Consider the following 24,448-nt stretch of genomic DNA (forward strand, 5'->3'; position numbering starts at 1 on the left):
ATTCATGGATTGTTTTGTCTCCGTGCCGTCTCGCTGCCGGTTGAAAACAATCCAGTGTGTCCGCTTACTTTTCTGTCTCGTCTTGGTGTACATGATTGACAGTTTAGCCTGCATAAGCATGCACACGGCGCATTGAGGTGTCTTCATTGGCTTTCAAGGCATGGATGCTGGCGCCGTTTTGGGGAGGATATAGTGAGGTTTGATGTGAAGTGTTTGCAGGGCATTTGGTTCGGGCGGCACGCGGAATGTCTTCTTCCTCAGAAGGGGTAAAGAAGTCCCGCATGACCGACACCATGCACTTTGAGTTCTGGCATAATTGCCAACCCTCCCGGTTTTACCGGGAAACTCCCGGTATTCAGCGCCTCTCCCGATAACTTCCCGGCAGAAATTTTCTCCCGACAAACTCCCGGTATTCAGCCGTAGCTGGAGGCCACGCCCCCTCCAGCTCAATGCGGACCTGAGTGGGGACAGCCTGTTCTCACGTCCGCTTTCCCACAATATAAACAGCTTGCCTGCCCAATGACGTCATAACATCTACGGCTTTTAGAGAGTAGAGTGCACAACTGCGCACACAACAAGGAGACGAAGCAGAAGAACGAGGAAGTTACAGACATGGCGACGCCGTCGACGAGCAAGATGAAGAAATACGCTTGCAAGTTCCAAAATGAATGGAAACAAGAATTTCAGTTCATCCAGGACAGTTTGAAGGGGAAGGGGTATGTATGTTGCCTGTACATTTTGTAGAACAGACTTCTCCATTGAACACGGTGGCCGAAATGATATACTCATTCATGAACGGAGAGCGAAGCACATGGCGGCGGCAGCGCAGCACCGTTCACAGCCCAGTATTATGGGCCACCTCGCAAAATGTATTATATATATATGAAATACTTGAGTTGGTGAATTCTAGCTGTAAATATACTCCCCCCCCCCCCCCACCCCCACACCTCCTGGTATCGGAGGTCTCAAGGTTGGCAAGTATGAGTTCTGGTGAGTTTAGGGACAGTTTGCAACCTCCTACAAGGTAGGAGCGCTTGATTTGTTCACCATAACCCACCTACAACACAGTATGGGTAATCTCGCCTCATTGGAGTGTTTAAAAAATTGTTGTTGGTTACTCTAGCAATGTTTAATGTTATCACTAGATAAAATAAAACTAGATAAAAATAAAACATACCAATGTGTCACCAATACATACAGCACAGGCCAAAAGTTTGGACACACCTTCTCATTCAATGTGTTTTCTATATTTTCATGACTATTTACATTATAGATTGTCAAACTATGAATGAACACATGTGGAGTTATGTACTTAACAAAAAAAGGTGAAATAACTGAAAACATGTTTTATATACTAGTTTCTTCAAAATAGCCACCCTTTGCTTTGATTACTGCCTTGCACACTCTTGGCATTATCTTGATGAGCTTCAAGCATACTTGTGAAGTGAAAACCATTTCAGGTGACTACTTTTTGAAGCTCATCGAGAGAATGCAAAGAGTGTGCAAAGCAGTAATCAGAGCAAAGGGTGGCTATTTTGAAGAAACTAGAATATAAACCATCCATCCATCCATTGTCTACCACTTGTCCCTTTCGGGCTCGCGGGGGGTGCTGGAGCCTATCTCAGCTACATTCGAGCGGAAGGCGGGCTACACCCTGGACAAGTCGCCACCTCATCACAAACCATGTTTTCAGTTATTTCACCTTTTTTTGTTAAGTACGTAACGCCACATGTGTTCATTCATAGTTTTGATGCCTTCAGTGACAATCTACAATGTAAATAGTCATGAAAATAAAGAAAACGCATTGAATGAGGTGTGTCCAAACTTCTGGCCTCTACTGTGTACCGAAACAGATAACTTCCTGCTTCTGAATACCAATAACCAATCATTTGCTTGTGTTATTTTTTAAATGTAGATTTAACTGGAGTTTATGGATACCTTTATTTGCGGCTAGCCTTTTTTTTTTTGCGGCGCAGGCGCCTTCGTAGGCTTTTAAAACACAATGCTGGTGGTTCATGTGGCCAATAACAAAGGTCTGATTTGTTGAAGCTTGATATTTTTTTTCCATATTTGTGGAATGTTTGCAGACCATTTGGTGTAAATAGCTGGTAAAATGTATTCCTCTGAAACAGTAAAGAAGTCCCACACAATCAACACCATGTTTGTTTACAATGAGCTCAGGGGAAGTTTACGACTGGCCGTTTACAGCACGACAGAGGTAGGAGAAAAGGAGCGTTTGATTTGCTCACTCTAACCCACCAAAAACACAGTGTGCGTAATCTTGCCGATCTGGAGCATTTTTTATTCATTTATTTAAGCAATTGTTTTATGTTATGGGATTAGTACTATTTTCAATAACCAGCTCCTCCAGGAATCGGTGATTTAACAAATTCCTGCTAATTATATGCAGCTTTGCAACTTTGTCCAAAGACCACAGCCTGCCCACATATTTTGGCAAATCAGTTTAGATTTTGCTAATCAAATCTGTCTCTGACGCGCACATCAACTATCTAATCAAAGCTTTTCTGTGTAGACGAAGTAGGAGCAGCAATGTGTAAAAATAAATTTAACTTGTTGTTACTCAAATGAGACAATTGTTGTCTTCCTGCATGCATTAGAATCTTAAACCTACAGGTGGAACTCCAAAAATGTGAATACATGACATGGGCTCATAACATGCAACTGAATATATCTAAAGACTTATTTTGATACAACTTTGATGATTATGAAAAACTTTAATTGAACATTTCTGAGAATTTGGAGTTTTCCAAAACTGTAAACCATGATCATCAAAATTATACGTACCTCATGTTGTATTTAATGAGTTCATATCATATATTAGTTTCACATTTGAAGTTGATTGCTAAAATGAATGGACTTTTACACAATACTTAAATTGTTTTAGTTTCACCTGTACTTCCTGTTCCTGTCTGCAGCAATACAGTACATGACATCACATTACATGTTAAGTCCAGCACAAAAAAGTATTTTATTTATTTATATATATATAAATATCAATTTTCGCTTGTCCCTTTTGGGGTGGTGGGGGGTGCTGGAGCCTATCTCAGCTGCATTCGGGCGCAAGGCAGGTACACCCTGGACAAGTCGCCACCTCATCACAGGGCCAACACAGATAGACAGACAACATTCACACTCACATTCACACACTAGGGCCAATTTAGTCTTGCCAATCAACCTATCCCCAGGTGCATGTCTTTGGAGGTGGGAGGAAGCCGGAGTACCCGGAGGGAACCCACGCAGTCACGGGGGAGAACATGCAAACTCCACACAGAAAGACCCTGAGCCCGGGGATCGAACCCAGGACCTTCGTATTGTGAGGCGCATGCACTAACCCCATAATATGACCTGTTAAAAGCCTTGTCCAGCTGTTTTTCTGATACTATTCATGTTTAAATAACTTATATTACAAACGAAAGAGGCTCCAAATATCTGTAATCGGCATCTGTGACTACTAAGTGGTACACATCTGCGGTCCCCTCCAAGGTTTCTCATTGTCATCCCATTGGGTTCAGTTCTTTCTTGCCCTGATGTGGGATTTGAGCCGAGGATGTCGTTGTAGTTCGTGCAGCCCTTTGAGACACTCGTGATTTAGGGCTGTATAAGTAAACATTGAATGATTGATTGGTTCGTATCGGCCGTGAAAAAACATGTCAGTCGACCTCGACTCTTTAGGCCATTTGAAGTGAAGTGAAGTGAATTATATTGATGTAGCATTTTCTCTACTGACTCAAAGCGCTTTCATAGTGAACCCCATTATCTAAATTACATTTAAACCAGTGTGGGTGGCACTGGGAGCAGGTGGGTAAAGCGTCTTGCTCAAGGACACAACAGCAGTGACGAGCTTGGCAGTCGCGAGATCGAACCTGGAACCTTCGAGGTGCTGGCGTGGCCGCTCTAACAACTGAACCACGCCGCCTCAACTACATGTATTATGAACTGGTGTGAACCAGGGAACTACATGACTAGTGTGAACAGCTAAAATGCAGAAAGTGGATGGACTGTTTCTGCAGACAGGAATCCATTAGTTGAATATGACCTCAGTTAAGACCGCATGCATTAGCAAAGATCTTACCGCGTGCGCCATATAAACAATAAGACATCTCCAGACACTTGATTGTACCAAAATAAGAGGCGGCGCTACACTCCGAGTGATGCTGCTTCTTCCTTCTGACATCCTTTTCTAATCCGAGGCCTGGCAGCGCTCCCATGAACTTGCCCTAAACTATTAAACAGCAGGAGTGTTGCCCTTATATAGCTGCCTTCAAGAAGTGACACGTCTTTGAGGCTGTTGAGAGGCCATGTGAGACAGAAATGAGGCTGTGGCCAAGCAGCAAGAAGGAAGTGACAGAATGATTGTGTACTGTGGCAGCCGCACATTAACAGGCCACTTAGAGCACTATTTCTGGTGCGGCCTGGGAAACATATCCGACACGAATCTATATAGCTGTTGATAAAAGGGGACAATAATGGTGCACGGAAGCATGTAACAATGTGGTTTGTCAGCATGTAATGATGTGGTCAGCATGTGTTGAGCTTAAAGTTGCATGATATAAATGAGAAAAATTTGGTCGACGATATCGTTATATCGTGATAATGCAATTTGATGACATTTTAGCTGTGCCTTGCAAAATTTGACAGCGACAAGCAAACAAATGCCATGTCCTCAACGCAATGTAGCGCCCTCATCAGCAGTTAATGTTCCTCTAGAGCAGGGGTCCCCAAACTTTTTGACTCGGGGGCCGCATTGGGTTAAAAAAATTTGGCCGGGGGCCGGGCTATCTATAACTATATCTATATATATAAATATATATACAGTATATATACACACATACACACAGACCGATTCTGTTCATAACCTTTATGGACAGAATTTCTAGACGCAGTCAGGGCGTTGAGGGGATCTGGTTTGGTGGCTGCAGGATTAGGTCTCTGCTATTTGCAGATGATGTGGTCCTGATGGTTTCATCTGGCCAAGATCTTCAGCTCTCACTGGATCAGTTCGCAGCCAAGTGTGAAGCGACTGGGATGAGAATCAGCACCTCCAAGTCCGAGTCCATGGTTCTCGCCCGGAAATGGGTGGAGTGCCATCTCCGGGTTGGGGAGGAGATCTTGCCCCAAGTGGAGGAGTTCAAGTACCTCTGAGTCTTGTTCACGAGTGAGGGAAGAGTGGATCGTGAGATCGACAGGCGGATCGGTGCGGCGTCTTCAGTAATGCGGACGCTGTATCGATCCGTTGTGGTGAAGAAGGAGCTGAGCCGGAAGGCAAAGCTCTCAATTTACCGGTCGATCTACGTTCCCATCCTCACCTATGGTCATGAGCTTTGGGTCATGGCCGAAAGGGCAAGATCACGGGTACAAGCGGCCGAAATGAGTTTCCTCCGCCGGGTGGCGGGGCTCTCCCTCAGAGATAGGGTGAGAAGCTCCGTCATCCGGGAGGAGCTCAAAGTAAAGCCGCTGCTCCTCCACATCGAGAGGAGCCAGCTGAGGTGGTTCGGGCATCTGGTCAGGATGCCACCCCAACGCCTCCCTAAGGAGGTGTTTAGGGCACGTCCGACCAGTAGGAGGCCACGGGGAAGACTCAGGACACGTTGGGAAGACTATCTCTCCCGGCTGTCCTGGGAACACCTCGGGATCCCCCGAGAGGAGCTGGATGAAGTGGCTGGAGAGAGGGAAGTCTGGGCTTCCCTGCTTAGGCTGCTTCCCCCGCGACCCGACCTCGGATAAGCGGAAGAAGATGGATGGATGGACACACACACATTAGAGTTGTACCGTATACCGGTATTAGTATAGTACCGCGATACTAATTAATCATATTCTGTACTATACCGCCTCTGAAAAGTACCGGTCAGCGCCCCCACCCCACCCCCCTCCCGCGCCCCGTCGTTGTCACGTCGTGTCATTGCTGGTTTATGAGCTGACGAGCATGTTCCGCAGCGCACAATCACGGAGTACTTATAAACAGACAATGTGTGTAGACAGAAAAGGGAGAATGGACACATTTTGGCATAAAAACTAACGATAAAGGTGAAGCTATAACACTGAAACGCCCTCAGGAAGAGTTGCTTTAAGACATGGCTAATCCAGCCGCAGTCGGCAGTGTTTTAGCTACTTCTAAATCACTAATCCTCGCCTCCATGGCGACAAATAAAGTAAGTTTATTACAAGTATCATCCCTGCAGGACGAGGAATAGCTAAACATGCTTAACTACACACAAGTTGTCTTGTCTTGTTCACTATTTTATTTAAGGACAAACTTGCAATAAGAAACATATGTTTAATGTACCGTAACATTTTTTGTTAAAATAAAGCCAATAATGCAATTTTTTGTGGTCCCCTTTATTTAGAAAAGTACCGAAAAGTATCGAAATAATTCTGTTACCGGTACCAAAATATTAGTATTGGGACAACACAAAAAATATATATATATATATATTTATTTTTTTTAAAACTTGGGACTTCCCGCGGCCCGGATTTTGGGGACCACTGTTGTAGTTAATTAACCCCTGCTCTAGAGTGCAGCAAAACTACTTCTAAATCAGCAATCCTCACATCCATGGCGGCAAATAACGTACATTTTCTTACAAGTGTCATACTCAGAGGACGAGGAATAGCTAAACATGCCACACTACACACCATGGGAGGATATGCTAACAGCTAACCGCTACATTAGAGCAGTGTCTCTTAACCATGGGCCCAATGTTGGGCCCGGAACGCCCCCTAGAGGGCCACCAAAAAAATATGTGTTTCTGACCTGTGATTCGTATGGTTGTAATACACTTTTTCACCACTTGTGGCAGTAATGACACTCTCAAACAAACAGAAGAAGTCTGGAGCTAAAGGGAAGTTTTTTAAGCGCAAAAATTATGACTAAAGTGGTGAAGCTATTTGCACTTTAATTTTATTGACAGTTTATTTAAGAAACACAAATTATTATTATGTATTAGCAATGTATTTATAATATGTTCATTTTAGCACTGTGTAATTGTATGCCAATTTTTTTTCATTTGTTTTTATGAGACCCTCCTTTTGCGGTATATTTGATTAGGACTTATTTTTGTAATCAGCCTGACCTAAGACTAAGGTATATGTGTTAAATAAATATTTTTGATTAACACATGGTTAGTAATTAGGTTAGATATAATTATTAGATATGATTAAAAGTGTTAATATGTGAGTGGAAAAGTTGGGCCCCAAAGTCAAAAAGGTAAAGAACCCCTAAGCGAGAGCTCTTTAATGCACAAAGGTGGGCGGATCCATACAAATATTGTCAGTAACAATTAGAAGTAAATAATTAGTATATGTTCGATATTACAGTGGTTGGATCGATATATTTTATCATCAAAAAATCGTTTGTCGTTTTTATTATATACAAACTCAGGAAAAAAGTCCCTGGACACATGACGACTTTCAGGGCAAAAACCAAAGGACGTTGAACTGAACAGTCTTGTCAGCTGACTACACACTTTAGAATACAGGTTTAACAGGGAAATATAAGCAGTAACTTTAATAATAGTTAATTTTCATTAAAATAATTTGCTCTTCCAGTAAACCTCGACAAGTTTTGTAACCATTCCACTTCAAATGCTCCAATTAACGCCTCTATTCAGCTCGCTTCAGACTGTCATACAGACAGATACCAGGTATATAATATGTGATATTAATAGCTGTGGTTGTAGGCAACCTCCTAATGTAGATATTATCTCAACAAGATGACAATAGCTGCATTTGATGTACAAAACCCAAATCCAGTGAATTTGGCACGTTGTGTAATTCGTAAATAAAAACAGAATACAATGATTAGCAAATACTTTTCAACTTATATTCAATTGAATACACTGCAAAAACAAGATATTTAATGTTCGAACTGAGAATTATTTTGCAAATAATCATTAACTTAGAATTTAATGGCAGCAACACATTGCAAAAAAGTTGGCACAGGGGCATTGTTACCACTGTGTTACATGGCCTTTCCTTTTAACAACACTCAGTAAATGTTTGGGAACTGAGGAGACCAATTTTTGAAGCTTTTCAAGTGGAATTATTTTCCATTCTTGCTTGATGTACAGCTTAAGTTGTTTTAACAGTCCGGGGTCTTCGTTATGGTATTTTAGGCTTCATATTGCGCCACACATTTTCAATGGGAGACAGGTCTGGACTACAGGCAGGCCAGTCTAGTACTCGCACTCTTTTACTATAAGGTCACGCTGTTGTAACACCTGTATGTACCTTTCAGCTTTAATGGTGCTTTCACAGATTTGTAAGTTACCCATACCTTGGGCACTAATACACCCCCATACTATCACAGATGCTGACTTTTGAACTTTGCGCCTATAACAATCCAGATGGTTGTTTTCCTCTTTGTTCCGGAGGACAAAAGGTCCACAGTTGCCAAAATAATTTGAAATGTGGACTCGTCAGACCACAGAACACTTTTACATTTTGCATCAGTCCATCTTACATGAGCTCTGGCCCAGCGAACCCGGTGGCGTTTCTGGGTGTTGTTGATAAATGGCTTTCGCTTTGCATAGTAGAGTTTTAACTTGCACTTACAGATGTAGCGACAAGCTGTAGTTACTGAAAGTGGTTTTCTGAAGTGTTCCTGAGCCCATGTGGTGATATCCTTTACACACTGATGTCGCTTTTTGATGCAGTACCGCCTGAGGGATCCAAGGTCACGGGCATTCAATGTTACGTACAGTGATTTCTCCAGATTCTCTGAACCTTTTGATTATATTACAGACCTTAGATGGTGAAATCCCTAAATTCCTTGCAATAGCTTGTTGAGAAATGTTGTTCTTAAACTGTTTGACAGTTTGCTCGCGCATTTGTTCACAAAGTGGTGACTCACGCCCCATCCGTGTTTGTGAATGACTGAGCATTTCATGGAAGTTGCATTTACACCCAATCATGGCACCCACCTGTTCCCAATTAGCCTGCTCACCTGTGGGATTTTCCAAGTAAGTGTTTGATGAGCATTCCTCAACTTTCTCAGTCTTTTTGCCACTTGTGCAAGCTTTTTTTAAACATGTTGCAGGCATAAAATTCCAAATTAGCTAATATTTGCAAAAAATAAAGTTTTCCAGTTCGAACGTTAAGTATCTTGTCTTTGCAGTCTATTCAACTGAATATAGGTTGAAAAGAATTTGCAAATCATTGTATTCTGTTTTAATTTACGATTTACACAACGTGCCAACTTCACGGGTTTTGGGGTTTGTACCATAAGTGGTCCAGCAGCTTTATATACCTCTGCATACACTTTAAAATGTTGCTATGCAGCGGTTGGTGTGAAACTAATCTGTATTACACTTGCTGTGCCCTTGTTTATAAGTGCTATCAATGACGATTGAGCGTTTTGTCACTTTCTCAAGCACTTCAAATCATTATAAAATGAAATAATAAATCTATTTCCTGTTAGGTGTGGGCTGGTTATGGGTTTTAAAGAATAGTAAAGTAAAAGTTAGTAAAAATTAACAAAAATGTTACTGTTTGTACAGTATGTGGGAAAGTTTGAAATCCTTCAGGTCGTGTGTGGCTGCAGTGGCAGGACCCTCTCCGATGTACACAGCTCTGCAGGCTGTAGGATAGATGAAGTCCACTGAAGTTTGCCCTATGTTTAAAATGATTAAATCAGCTGTTTGGGAATGTTTTGCCTGACGTAAAAATACAGATAGCCACAGTGGAGAAAGGTCACCCAACGTGCTACATGTGCGTGCGGACATGATAGGAAAGAAAAAGGCAACACATCGAACATCAACACCAACCATTGCTATATTCAAGGTAAAGTTAAAGCTGTCTTGACATGAACTAAATACTTTTTGCTTCCGGCATCAGTGACACAAATACTAACTTGTTACTAAGGAAGATAAAGCATGCTAACATGGCTAACACCAGCTGGACAACATGACACAAAGAATAGAAGCAAAGGCAAAATGTTTTGTTAATGTTATGTTGGGATCTACATAAGTCCCGAAAAAAATAGTAATCAAACCATCGAGGCATGGTGGAGATATTCAGAAAACAATCTTGCCTTCCTTCCTACTTCCTCAAAAGAGCTGTTGGAAAATGTCCGATTTGAGAAATTTTTCCCCAAATTTGAACTGATATCTGCAAATATGGTAGAAATGAACCCTAAATGCACTGCGCGAGTCCGCCAACTAGTCAGACACTGTAGTCAATAAGCTCCTTCTTTTTGTCTATCCTTTTGTTTTGGGGCAGACTGGCTCGTACATGCACATGCATCCTTCGCTGTTGCCAATTCTTATACAGTGGTGTGCATAGTTCGAACATATCTGTCAGTAGGCTTGACATGGAAGCGCTGAAAACGACATCATGGCTCGGTGGGAGAAGACACTGTCGAAGTGGAGGCACATAAACAAAAAGGCTTGAAAACGGTCTGTAAAACATAATCAATGCAAAATGCAAAATGTTGATCAAGGAACCACCATTACATGTTATGTAGACAACAAGGAAGTGTTTTAAATGTAGAAAAAAAATCGAAGACACCGTTTCCAACACTCCCCCTATTTACCGCCACAGAACCAAGTGGATACTACTGCTTGGCAAAAAACATGTACAAACGGATGCAAGAAATAAAACCTATTTAGTGCGAGGAGTCAAAATCCGCCTTGGTCTGTCTAATAAGGAGTGAAAATGTATCCAGAGCTGGACCCTGCCTGCCACTGGTGCAATCATAGCCCAACTAGAGGGTCACATGATGTGGTCTTGCTCCAGTCTTGACAACTACTAGCGGCAGATTTTTCAGGTGTTGTCTGATATTGTTGGACAGGATTTACCACTGGACTTTATGATTGTGGTTTTTGGCACAACCCCAACACATTGCAAGGCCAATAGATTTCAAACAAAATCAGACAAGGCCCCATCGTTTGTGCAATGGCTAAAGGAGGCTCTGTCTTTCCTACCATTAGAGAAGCTCAGATACAGACACAATTCTCTGAGACCTGAAACTAGGGCAAAAAAAAAGATCACGATTATTTTTTTCATCAGATCTCGATTAAATCACAATTTGTTTACATTGTTTTTACCCCTGCCAGTTATAAAGCATGTGTACTAAAAACCAGTGGAGGATCGTGCATTTCCCACCTAGGCCTTCAGTGATGTCCCGTGTCCAATGATTACCTCTCAAAATACCATGATTTATGTCACCACATGACCATTGCGGAGAAATACTATACAGAAACACATTTACGCCCTACTGGGCATTTTGAATCACCACCAACAGTGTACAAAACGGGTTATTTTCTGGCACATTTAAAAATCAATAAACCCGCATCAGCAATTAAAACATATCTCATAGAATAGAATAATAGAATAGAATAGAAAGTACTTTATTGATCCCTGGGGGAAATTGAGATGTGGTATGTGGTATATACTGTATGTAGTACTGTCAAAATAAAAATTGAAAAAAACATATTAAACGTGAAAAAATAAAAAAATAAAATAACTGAGCTCACAATTTGTAGAACCCAAGATGTAGTTTTCTCTTTAAATATCCTTCTTGAAAATGGCCTTGCAAATATATGTGTTGTCTTGTCTATTCATAAAAGATGCAGACGAGGCGTGTTGGTTGAGTTCTTAAAGTTTACTCCACAGCGTGCTCATCAAAAACACCCCGCTGCTGGCATGGCTAAACGGGGCTACTGCGCATGCTCCTTACTACTGTGGCATGCTGGGTAATGGAGTTCTTATGTTACCTAGCTAATAACATCACAATATACTGTATATCTGCCTTAGGCCAGCTAGAAGGCCTTACTAACAACAACTCGCGATCTGATTGGCTATCGCAACTGTCTGTCAAATGTTTGTGTTTGTTCACTTAAAGTGCACGGACGCCAGCATTGTTAATCCTGAAGGCTTCGGGCAGATTTGGTACAGCATGGAAACATAAACCAGCTGAATTCTGATTGGATGAAAACTCTATAAACTAAAAATAACAGCTCTGGAAGGAGCATCATATGACATGAAGAGAATATGAATACTTTTAGATATTTAGGGAAAGTACATTTAAAAAAGTACTTTTATCTTTAATTATGCAAATAAACTATGTTTCTTACAAGCATCATCCCTATAGAGCAGTGGTCGGCAACCCAAAACTTTGAAAGAGCGATATTGGACCAAAAATACAAAAAAACAAATCTGTCTGGAGCCGCAAAAAAATAAAAGCCGTATATAAGTCTTAAAATGAAGGCAACCCATGACGTGTCTATATTAGCTATAATAGCCTAATATCAAATCTTCGTTGACAGAAATTTTGAAATGTAATTTTTACAGCATTAGAAACCATTATGAATCAGAGGCTACTTAGAAGGTGAGATAACTCCTAGAAATTACTGGCTTTTAATGGCCAAAGGTATAGATGTGTGTCTCCAAGTTAAAGGAAACGGCAGGTGTCTTCTTCTAATGGATTTATTACAATCTTTGGCAAGCTAGGTAATATTTGCTGTGGTCTGGAACAACATGGCACACAAACAACTATCTGAAATACAGCCAATATTACATACAAATAATATGTCATGAGACATGCAAAACTAAATTGTATACGAAAAGGATGAAAGTAAAGGAAATTAAATGAGCTCAAATATACCTACAAATGAGGCATAATGATGCAATATGTACATACAGCTAGCCTAAATAGCCTGATTAGCGCTCCAACAAGTCAATAATATCAACAAAGCGCACTTTTGTGCATTCACACCCAGTATAAAACGTTTGGTGGACAAAATGAGACAAAAAAGGAGTGGAAAATTTTACATGTAAACAAACTGTTGCGTCACAGTCCACACTATGGTGGGTTCAAGAACCGCCGAAATTAGTAGAACAAAACGATGTTCTCCAAATATTCATATTAAACATATTAAACAGTGGGCTTTCTAACAATTGGGAATGTTTGTGTCATATTTGTCCTCAAACAAAAACCATACTCAAACAAGGCACTAGGGCAGCACTAAAGAGCAGCATGCGAATGGAGAACCGCGGGTTGCTGACCCCCACTATAGAGGATGAGGATTAGCTAACTGCTTACTGCGCGCGAGAGCTCTTGATTTATAAACAATGGTGGGTGTATAGATACAAAGATCGACAGTTACAATGCCAAGTAGTATAGTATCAGGTCGATACCACAGTGGTTAGAATGATATATTTTACTATCAAACAATATTTTGTCATTTTTGTTATTGTTTACAAACTCAGGAAATAAGTCCCTGGACACAAGAGGGTTTTAAGGTTGAAAACCAAAAGATTTAAACCAGAGTAGGAAATATTTTAAAAATGTAAATGATATTAAAGTTAAGTTAAAGTACCAATGATAGTCACACACACACTGGGTGTGGCAAAATTATTCTCTGCATTTGACCCATCACCCTTTATCACGCCCTGGGAGGTGAGGGGAGCAGTGAGCTGCAGCAGTGGCCGCGCCCGGGAATCATTTCAACCAATTCCAACCTTTGATGCTGAGTGCCAAGCAGGGAGGTAATGGGTCCCATTTTTATAGTCTTTGGTATGACTCGGCCGGGGTTTGAACTCACAACCTACCGATCTCAGGGCGGCACTCTATTGTTACATCGTCATTGTGCGTTTTTTGTCTGAAAATAAAAAGTGATCTAAAAATTAATTCATTCAATGATCTTGACATTTTTACGTACAGTATCGGTATTGGTATGACCTATACTGCCCCTGTAACTACTTGGTATTGGGTAGATACCCGAATTTGTGGTATCACCAAAACTACCGGTCATGTAAAGTAGCCAAACAACAAAAGACTAAGTGCTTTAGTACACTTTATCAGAAATGTAGCTATCATCCATCCCTTGACAAAATCTCCCATGAATTTTAACTTTGCAACAGCGGTGACACGGACAGCAGAGACTGGTCAGAATGACAGGTTTTATGCTCAACTTCATCAAGAGCATAGTTAGATCATAATGCCACCAGAAGGTGTGGTGGCTGTAGCATAATGGAACCTTAAGTGCGTAAAGTAACCAATCATAGTTACAAAGATTAGGGGTCATTTATGCTCAAGGATCAAGCATAACGCCACCAAATAAAATTATCCCCCAGTAGTTGATCCTATTTATTTGTTAACATTTTCAGCTTTATTGAGAGCGGTGCCTTCCTAAGTCACATTCTACAGTCAGACATTCAGAACAAGAATTTATCCTGATGGGAAAACCGAAAATAGACGTCCCAGGCTATAGGGGGGTGCGGGGAGGGGGGTGCATTTCCAGCTCAGCCCAAAATGTTCCCTAAGAAAGCTGCAAGGAACTCCGCGGGGGGAATTCCAACAGAGGATTAGTTTCACAAACCATAACGTCACGGCGACGAAAATAATCTGACGACTGATTGAAATGTGGAAATTAGTCAACAAACGTGTTGAATAATGACAACTGCCATTTGCTCAAGACGTTGGGACTTATGGTTACAAGACAACTGTTGTCGGAGTAGCAAAGCCATACTGAAATAAAAAATATGGTCTTTGTGTCGTCATGTGTGGTCCTACGTATGTTTGATACCGTATCAATCAAGGGATGTTTTTGTCCCAAGTACAAGTCAGAAAAAAATGGTGTCATGTATTGAGGGCGGGGAGATTTAAAAAGTTCAAGTGACAAGTCCTTGGGCTGTTGTGAACCCATTTGAGACTAAAAAAAAAAGAGGTTCTGGCCAAGCTGCAAGGAGGAACGGACAGAATGATTGTGTAGCAGTTACACAGTCACAGGTCACTAAAAGCAGACGGCCTGCAGAGGTTGAGAAGGCTGCAATGATAAGCGAATACCATATAAAACAAGTCGGAGCTTTTCTTCCCATCACTCACACACACTGCCAGAGACACAGCTGTGAAAAAGTTACTTAAAAGTTGTTAGCAAGTTATGAACAGAAGCGTTATGGTTAGGAGGCTAAAAAAGTTGATATTAGTTTTAATTGTTATTTTACAGATAATGAAAACATGGTTTTAGTAATTTTTTTGTAAACTTTTTTTTTTTTTTCAAAAGTGGGTTAAAAAAAAAAACAGGAGGGTTCACCTGTCAACATTAGCATTTGAAAATAAGGGACATTTTCCAGAAAAATAATTAAAAAACAAAGGAAATTGTCCCTTGGCAGATAACTATGGCTCAAGTGTGACTATCGTCAACAGCGTCAATTGCAATACCGGAGAGAATTTGTATGTTTAATTTTACAGAAAGTTCAAATAAGTGAAATTTACTGAAAACTCATTAAAAAGTAAGGCAAAGAAAGGCAAAGTCTGGTCATTTCTGTGGGAAAATGGCACTCTGGGCAGGTGCCAGATCATGCTGGAAAATGAAATCATCATCTCCATAGAGCTTTTCAACAGATGGACGCATGTAGTGCTCTAAAATCTCTAGAAGCGTCTGACTTGGGCTATGGAAAAGAAGCACTGGACAGTTGCAGATGGAAAAGAAGCACTGGACAGTTGCAGAGTGGTCCAGAGTCTTGTTTTCAGACGAAAGCAAGTTTTGTATTTCATTTGGAAGTCAAGGCGCTAGAGTCTGGAGGAAGGCTGGAGAGGAGCAAAATCCAAGTTGCTTGAAATCCAGTGTGAAGTTCCCACAGTCAGCAATGGTTTGGGGAGCCATGTCAGCTGCTGGTGTTGGTCTACCGTGTTTCATCAAGTCCAGAGTCAATGAAGCTGTGTACCAAGAGATTTTAGAGCACTACATGCTTCCATCTGTTGAAAAGCTCTATGGAGATGATTTCATTTTCCAGCATGATCTGGCACCTGCCCAAAGTGCCAAAACCACCAGTAACTGGTGTACTGACCATGGAATTACTGTCCTCGATTGGCCTGCCAACTCCCCTGACCTGAACCCCATAGAGAATTTGTGGTATTGTGAAGAAGAAGCTGAAAGACACCAGACCCAATAATGCAAATGAGCTAAAGTCTGCTATTGAAGCATCCTGGGCATCCATAACACCTCAGCAATGCCACAGGCTGATTGCCTCCATGCCACGCCGCATTGATGCAGTAATCCGTGCAAAAGGATTCCCAACCAAGTACTGAGTGCATTAATTGACATTTTCAAATGTTTGATTTTGTTTTGCTGTTATACTTTTTTTTTTTTTTACTTGGTCTAAGGAAATATTCTAATTTTTTTGGATAGGATTTTTGAGTTTTCTTAAGATGTATGCCATAATCAGCAATATTAAAATAATAAAAGGCTTGCAATATTTCAGTTGATGTGTAATGAATCCAGAATGTATGACATTTTTATTTATTTTTTTAAATTGCATTACAGAAAATAAAGAACTTTATCACAATATTCTAATTTTCTGAGACAGTCCTGTATATATATATATATATATATATATATATATATATATATATATATATATATATATATATATATATATATATATATACATACACATACTGTATATATATATATATATATATATATATATATATATATATATATATATATATATATATATATATATATATATATATATATATATATATATATATAAAATGTTTTTTTTTTACCAAAGATGGCAATAATTTCTCTCAGCACACATTATAGAATGTTTGACCGAGTTCAAGTTGATATGGCATAATTTCACACTTTGTTGTGACCAAGCCAAGGCATGTGTAACCTTAAACATAAGAGCCAAATCACAACATTCCAATGCTTCTTCTGAAAAGAACCCCCCACAGCCCCTCCCCTTCCTTACTGCACAGTCCTTACTTATTTGAACAGCACTTATCACTTTTTAGCTTGTTGTTCTTCAAGACACAATCCCACAGTCAGCTTAGTTTACGTAACATCCAACAGGCTTGGAACAGAAAACTCCACCAAAAAAAAACCCCACTATAATTAGCAGTTAAACTTTAAGAAGAGCACTCTGTTTTTGTTCTACATGCTGTGCATTTTACACATGCTAAAATGTTGATCCCCCTCCTGCAGCAGTACCGGTTGCCATGGTGACCGGAAGACTCAAGCTGCCTGGTAACTCAGACTGATGCAATACAAAGCTAAAAAAAAAAAAAATCACTTAAAATTACTGTGAAGGTGGTTACTTAAATACCCCTTAGTAGGATAAGTGCACTGTATGTATTAGAAAACAAAACATGAATTAAATTTGAAACAAATTCTGATACAGGATTAAGATGTATTAAGTGCATGAAAAAATCTCATTGTGCTTAATTTATGTACTATTCCTACTACACCAGTATTTGATGCTAGTTTGTATGATGCATGTAGTTAGCTAAAAGTGAAGACAGGAGCGCAGTAAAATGGACAGCTATATTTTGCTATTTTAGTGTCTTCTTTACTAGCGGGCCAAAGCTATTTGTCACATGATCTGTTACAGCTGTCTGGCTATATACCATATATATTTATATGCACAGAAAAAGGATTAGCCCTATTGACTTCTCTCTGCAGTCATACTCGTTTTAGTTTGCCAAATGCACATTAAAAAGTTTTTTGTCGTTTTAATTGTTCTTGACGCAAAGATCCTCTAAATGACAGGAGCACTCTGCTGTTTTTATGGACCTAAAGCAAAAAAAAATTAAAAAATATCAAGGCTAATTATAAATTGCAACAATTTTTGTCAAAGATCCTCAATATCACAAGAGTACTGTGCTGTTTTAAAGGACCTATTGCAAAATACAGTAGTCAAAGATTCCCTAAATAACAAGAGCGTTGAACTGTTTTTTAAGGACATACTGCAAAATCATTTGTCAATGATACACTGTATAACAAGAACATGCTTCTGCTAGTTTTAGGGACCTACTGCAAAATACACTTGTCAAAGATCCTCTAAATCAGTGGTCCCCAACCACCGGTCCGTGGATCGATTGGTACCGGGCCGCACAAGAAATGTTTTAATTTTTAATTTTATTTTTATTTTTTTTTAATTAATAAATCAACATAAAAAACAAGATACACTTACAATTAGTGCACCAACCCAAAAAACCTCCCTCCCCCATTTACACTCATTCACACTCATTCGCACAAAAGGGTTGTTTCTTTCTGTTATTAATATTTCTGGTTCCTACATTATATATCAACATAGATCAATACAGTCTGCAGGGATACAGTCTGTAAGCACACATGATTGTATTTTTTTATGACAAAAAATAAATAAAAATAATAATAATAATAATACCCTCCCGGTCCGTGGGACAAATTTTCAAGCGTTGACTGGTCTTCAGTTACAAAAAGGTTGGGGACCACTACTCTAAATGACAGGAGCGCTCTGCTGGTTAAAAAGGGCCTACTGAAAATTACACTAGTCAAAGTTACTCTAAATGACAGAGGTTAGAGTGTCCGTCCTGAGACCGGTAGGTTGCGAGTTCAAACCCCGGCCGAGTCATACCAAAGACTATAAAAATGGGACCCATTACCTCCTTGCTTGGCACTCAGCATCAAGAGTTGGAATTGGGGGTTAAATCACCAAAATGATTCCCGGGCGCGGCCACCGCTGCTGCCCACTGCTCCCCTCACCTCCCAGGAGGTGACCAAGGATGATGGGTCAAATGCAGAGAATAAGTTCGCCACACCTGGTGTGTGTGTGATAATCATTGGCACTTTAATTTAACTTTAACTTAAGTGCTCAGCTGTTTTTTAGGGACCCACTGCAAAAACGCTCATCAAAGATCCACTAAATGACAGAAGCGCTGTGATGTTGGTAGAGTATCTACTACAAAAATGCTAATCAAAGATTCTCTATACAGCAAAAGCACTCTGCTAGTTTTAAGGACCTATTGCAAAATACCCTTGTCAAATGACAGGAGCACTCTGCTGGTTTAAAGAGCCTACTGAAAAATGCACTAGTCAAAGATCCTCTACACAACAGTAGCACTCTGCTGGTTTAAAGAGCCTACTGAAAATTGCACAAGTCAAAAATCCCCTAAAAAACAGGAGCACTCAGCTGTTTTTTTAAGGACTCACTGCAAATACGCCAGTCAAAGATCCTCTAAAATGACAGGAGTGCTGTGATGTTGTTAAAGGACCTAGTGCAAAAATATTTGTCAAAGTTCCACTACATAACAATGAGCACGCTGCTGATGGTTTTAAGAACCAACTGCAAAATACATTACTTAGAGAATCTCTATATGAAAAGAGCACGCTGCTGTTTAAACGCTAATCAAATATCCTTTTTATACCAAAAGCACTCTATTGGTTTTAAAGACCTACTGCAAACATGCTACTCAAAGATTCTCTATATGACAAGAGCACTCTGCTGGTTTAAAACACCTTTTGCCACATTTTCAAGACTCAGAAGGTCTAAAAGGTATGTTTGACTTTTTTAAACTGTGATGTCAAAGTATAAAAAGTGTGATGATAACCATAGAACAGGAACTTGACCTTATTGCATGTATCACCATAACATAATATCCTAATGACATCACACTGTCTACCATTTAGCATGAAGAAAACGTAAAGTAATCGTTAATATAAATATCAGTTTCACAGAAGACCTGTCTGGTATGATTGAGCGTGATCAGGACACTTCCTGTATGTTGTGCTCGTAATGCATGTGTCACATTATGGATCGCTCATTTCCTTCCCCTTGTGATCCTAAGCAGCCGCTTTTCATGCAGGACAAAAAAGGGGACAAATCAATAAATTAGCCACGCGTGGCCTCATGTCTAACAGACAGGCTCCGCCCCTAAACAGGAGAGATCCGTAACCCAGCAGTTTCAGCACCACAACATCTGAACAGCAACACTAAGAGAGCGTGCTGCTTTGACAAAAAACAACACATAAAAAAGCGGCAAATAACGTTATAATTCACTACCAGCGTCAACAAAAAATACTTTAATTTGCTCCTTAATTAGAGGAGATAAATACATGCAGTTGAAGTAAACCATGCAGAGCAGCATGCTAGCATTGAACTACAGAGGAGAGCTAAAGAAATGACATTTCCACACAGGAAGCTGAGGGTGGATCATTAAAAAAATACTAATAACGTTTGGAAAAGGACATATTTTAACATCTTAAAAGGAGAACTTCAGTTTTTACTTTTTTATTTTATTTTGTCTATCAATGCAGCTAAGATAGGCTCCAGCGACCCCGAAAGGGACAAGCGGTAGAAAATGGATGGATGGATGGATTCACAATCCTTTTGTGAGGCAAGTATACAGTTGTGCTCATAAGTTTACATACCCTGGGAGAATTTATGACTTCTTGGCCATTCTTCAGAGAATATGAATGATAACACAAAAACCTTTCTTCCACTTATGCTTAATGGTTGTGTGAAGCTATTTATTGGCAAACAACTGTGTTTACTCTTTTTAAATCAAAATGACAAAAGAAAGTACCCAAATGACCCTGATCAAAAGTTTACTTTCCCCAGGGACTTTGATCTGATAACATGCACAAACGTTGACACAAACAGGTTTGAATGGCTAATCAATGTTTCAATCCTCACCTGTGACCTGTTTGTTTGTAATTAGTGTGTGTGTATAAAAGGTCAGTGAGTTTCTGAGCTTCTGACAGACCATTGCATCTTTCATCCAGTGCTGCACAGATGTTTCTGGATTCTGAGTCATGGGGAAGGCAAAAGAATTGTCAAAGGATCTGCGAGAAAAGGTAATTGAACTGCATAAAACAGGAAAGGGGTATAAAAAGATATCCAAGGAATTGAGAATGCCAATCAGCAGTGTTCAAACGCTGATTAAGAAGTGGAAAATGAGGGATTCAGGTAGACCAGCAAAGATTTCAGCCACAACTGCCAGGAAAATTGTCCGAGATGCAAAGAAAAATCCACAAATAACTTCAGCTGAAATACAGGACTCTCTGAAAAATTGTGTTGTGGCTGTTTCAAGATGCACAATAAGGAGGCACTTGAAGAAAAATAGGCTGCATGGCTGAGTCACCAGAATAAAGCCATTTCTGCGCAAATGTCACAAAGTATCCCGCTTACAGTACGCAAAACAGCACAGAGACAAGCCTCAAAACTTCTGGAACAAAGTAATTTGGAGTGATGAGACCAAAATTGAACATTTTGGCCACTCGACCAAACTGATAATGGTAGTTCACCTGGGATATGCTCATTTCAAAATTTGATTTACAGCACCGAAATATTGTTATTGTTTTCATTTCGATGCCCTGCCCTCCACCGTTTGACCAATTAAAAAGTTTTTTACTGTGTCACATGTTTTATTGTTTTGTTTTTAATGTATGTTTTATTGTTTTGTTTTTAATGTATTATATTCAGTTTTTATATGTTCAAATGGATCTTAAGGTCTGCAATAAAGATTGATGATGATGACATCCAGGTTGCCAGTTACGCACCGCCACCTTCGTCGAGCTACTGCCACTGGTAAAGTTACTAAACATGTCAGACTTTAGTCAATCTAAAAGGCGTCGTTACGATTCTCAACTTATTCATGACAAAGCCAGGAACAAAACGAGGATTTGTATAAGGGATGCCTTTGGAAAGATGGAGATGATTGAAGGCGGAGAACATTTTTTCATCTGACATCAAACTTGCTCATTTCCTCCTTGATAGGTAAGTAAGGCATTTACGTTGTCTTATTATTTGTAATAAATGGAAATGGACATTTCATAGGTAAACTATATTGTCCAATACAGTCTATGACCTTGTCTAACAAATCTAGTATGTTCGTGCAACGAATGCAATGACACATCGACATATAGGCTAACGGGGGAAATATATGCCTGTAAGCCTGTATGTCGATGTGTCATCCAACTGACAGGGCAAAATATATTTTCAACAAATAAAACCTATGTGGATATGGGTAGTGTGAGTGCCTATTTCGTTCTCAATATGCCGATACGCTGAGGAAATGCGTTCCAACATTAGCACGGCTAATTGCATCGGGCACATATGGGGTGGTATTTGCTTGGTACAATATAATGCATTACATGTAATGATGTTCTACAACAGTAGCACTGTGTTTGAATATAGGAAAATAAAACATTACATTAATCAGGTGGTTCTTTGACGTACCAAACACTAGTTTGAAAATCCCTGCTTTCGATTGTAAAAATTAGAAATTCATGGAGTAAAAATGCATCTGCAAACATTTTGGCAATATTGTGACAAGCAGACCAGCCAGTAAGCCACACCCTCATCCGCTACAACTTCCACACACACACACACAAGCAAAACACCAAAAGCCTCATGTTGGGTTTGTGTGCAAATTTAGTGATTTTTACTCGGGCAAATGTTAAACGATTGCAACCATAAAGAAAATGCATTCAGAACATAGTTTAATGGGCAAATATTAATATTTATTTATCATGACAAGTGACATTCCGCCTTACCTGCCGAGTATAAAGTTTGAATATATCGCGAAGAAGAACGTTACCGTTATTTTTTAATTTTATTCAGACAGGGTCAAAAATAAACTTCATAAACACACATAAACAATAAATAGATTTACCAGTCACATTATTAGGTACACCTAGTGTGGCGCACGATGCAGCATAAAAAAAAGTACCACATTGTGACAGGCTTCCACGACAAAGTAAATACATGAAAACGCTGGCTCGTTTTTTTTTTTTTTAAGACAGCAGGCGTTATTCTCCGGCATACGCACTGAAGGAAAAATGTTGTACAGTATATTTTGACGACCTTAAACATGAGTATCCAACACTAATGTTTAAAAGGCAGAAAACAGGAAAATACTCGTAGGTCCTCTTTAAGCTTAGCTACTGTACCTTCACCGGTGAATTGCCCTTTGGACACATTTTTTGCTTTTACCTGGGATTTGCTATGATACGCTGTGATGCACTCAGGTTGTTATAAGGGTGCATCTTTGATAATAAGGTAGAATTTGCCTACTTCCGCCATCTTGTGTCTTGATTGTCCTTTGAATGCATTTTGTCTGGTTACCAGGGGCTTTGATATAATCTGCTTTGATGCAGTCAGCATTAATCTGTAATTTCTCAGAGATTTGAAAAATAACCAAATTTTCCTTTTTTTAATTAATCTTTTTGTTGGTTTTCGGAATTATTACCTTCGGTGGACTCAAACTGATCCAAAATAATAATACAAACAATATATCACATGTATATAGTGCTCTTTTGGGTACTCAAACACCAATACTTTAGATGTGGCTAAATAGGATAAGATTAGCTTGTTTTGTTCAAAGCAAAAAAATAAAAAAGAAGAAGCAACAATGTTATTAAATGATAAGCAAATCTGTATCACTTACCAATTTACATACAAAAGATATGGGATTGTTGCTTTATGATGCAATTTAGTAGAACTATGACATACACCTGGGGATAGGTTGATTGGCAACACTAAATTGGCCCTAGTGTGTGAATGTGAGTGTGAATGTTGTCTTTCTATCTGTGTTGGCCCTGTGCTGAGGTGGTGACTTGTTCAGGGTGTACCCCCCCCCCCCGCCTTCCGCCCGTGTGCAGCTGGGATAGGCCCCAGCTCCCCCCAGACCCCGTAAGGGACAATCGGTAGAAAATGGATGAATGGATGGACAAACAATACCAATAGAGGTATTCCTGTTAAAGGGCTTTTATTATACAAACCCAACTTTTCTTACCTATTGGCACCTGTTTTTGTGTATTTGGGATCTGCATAAGTCCCAATAGTGCGACCACAAACCCGTGGAGGCGTTGCGAAGATATTTATAAAACAATCTTGCCTTCCTCCAAACGGTCCGTTTGGAATTTGCCCCATTGGTGACGTTTTTAACCATTGGCGACGTTTTTAACCAATGGCGACGTTTTTAACCATTGGTAACGTTAGCCATCCATATATGGTTAAGTTTTACCCAAAAGCCGTGCACGTGTCCGCCATTATAGTCCGACTTTGTAGTCAATAAGTTCCTTCTTTTTCTCCATCCCCTTGTTGTGGGGCAGACTGGCTCATACAGGCACACTCAACCTCTGCTGTTGCCATTTCTAATACAAACTAGTGTATAGTTGCAACTTATATCTGTCAGAAGAAGAAGACTCCATATGGAAGCGCTAAAAACTACAACAAAGATGAAGATCAGAAAGCTACATAAAGCATAGTCTACCAGCAGGCTGTTGCATTATATGAAAAGGGGTGTGGCAGTGCTACAAATGTCCCTTTAATGCACGTCCACTACACAACACAGCAATATGGATAGTCATAATTCTCCACATTGGGCTCGTCAATGCATAACCACAAGGAATAAAACAAAGTTGCAAATCATTCATTCATTCACGCCAGACTGGTGCTCGCCGGCCGGTGCATTCTTAAAAACTTGCCCCCCTCCAGCAACTCCTCCACACAGCGAGGAAACCCAGCGACGGTGGCCGCCAGGGACGCCTCTCGGCGGCGTGCTGCGGCCACACGAGTCGGTGAATCCACCGGATCGGAGGCACCGGCGTTTTGATGATATGAAGGCTCCACAAGTTGCGCATCTCAACACAACTTCCCCGCCTGGCAAGAGCCACAACAAGCGCCCACACACACGATAAGGAGTGCGGAG

General features: G+C 40.1%; 1 protein-coding gene across 2 annotated transcripts in view; it reads right to left on the reverse strand.

Annotated features, from left to right (window-relative positions):
* The window catches only part of tln2a (talin 2a), a 252,396-nt gene that overhangs the window by 227,682 nt on the left and 266 nt on the right, over positions 1-24,448 (reverse strand). The gene's annotated exons all lie outside the window — the stretch shown is intronic.

Source organism: Entelurus aequoreus, linkage group LG02 (assembly GCF_033978785.1).
Source record: "Entelurus aequoreus isolate RoL-2023_Sb linkage group LG02, RoL_Eaeq_v1.1, whole genome shotgun sequence".
Lineage (NCBI taxonomy): Eukaryota > Metazoa > Chordata > Actinopteri > Syngnathiformes > Syngnathidae > Entelurus > Entelurus aequoreus.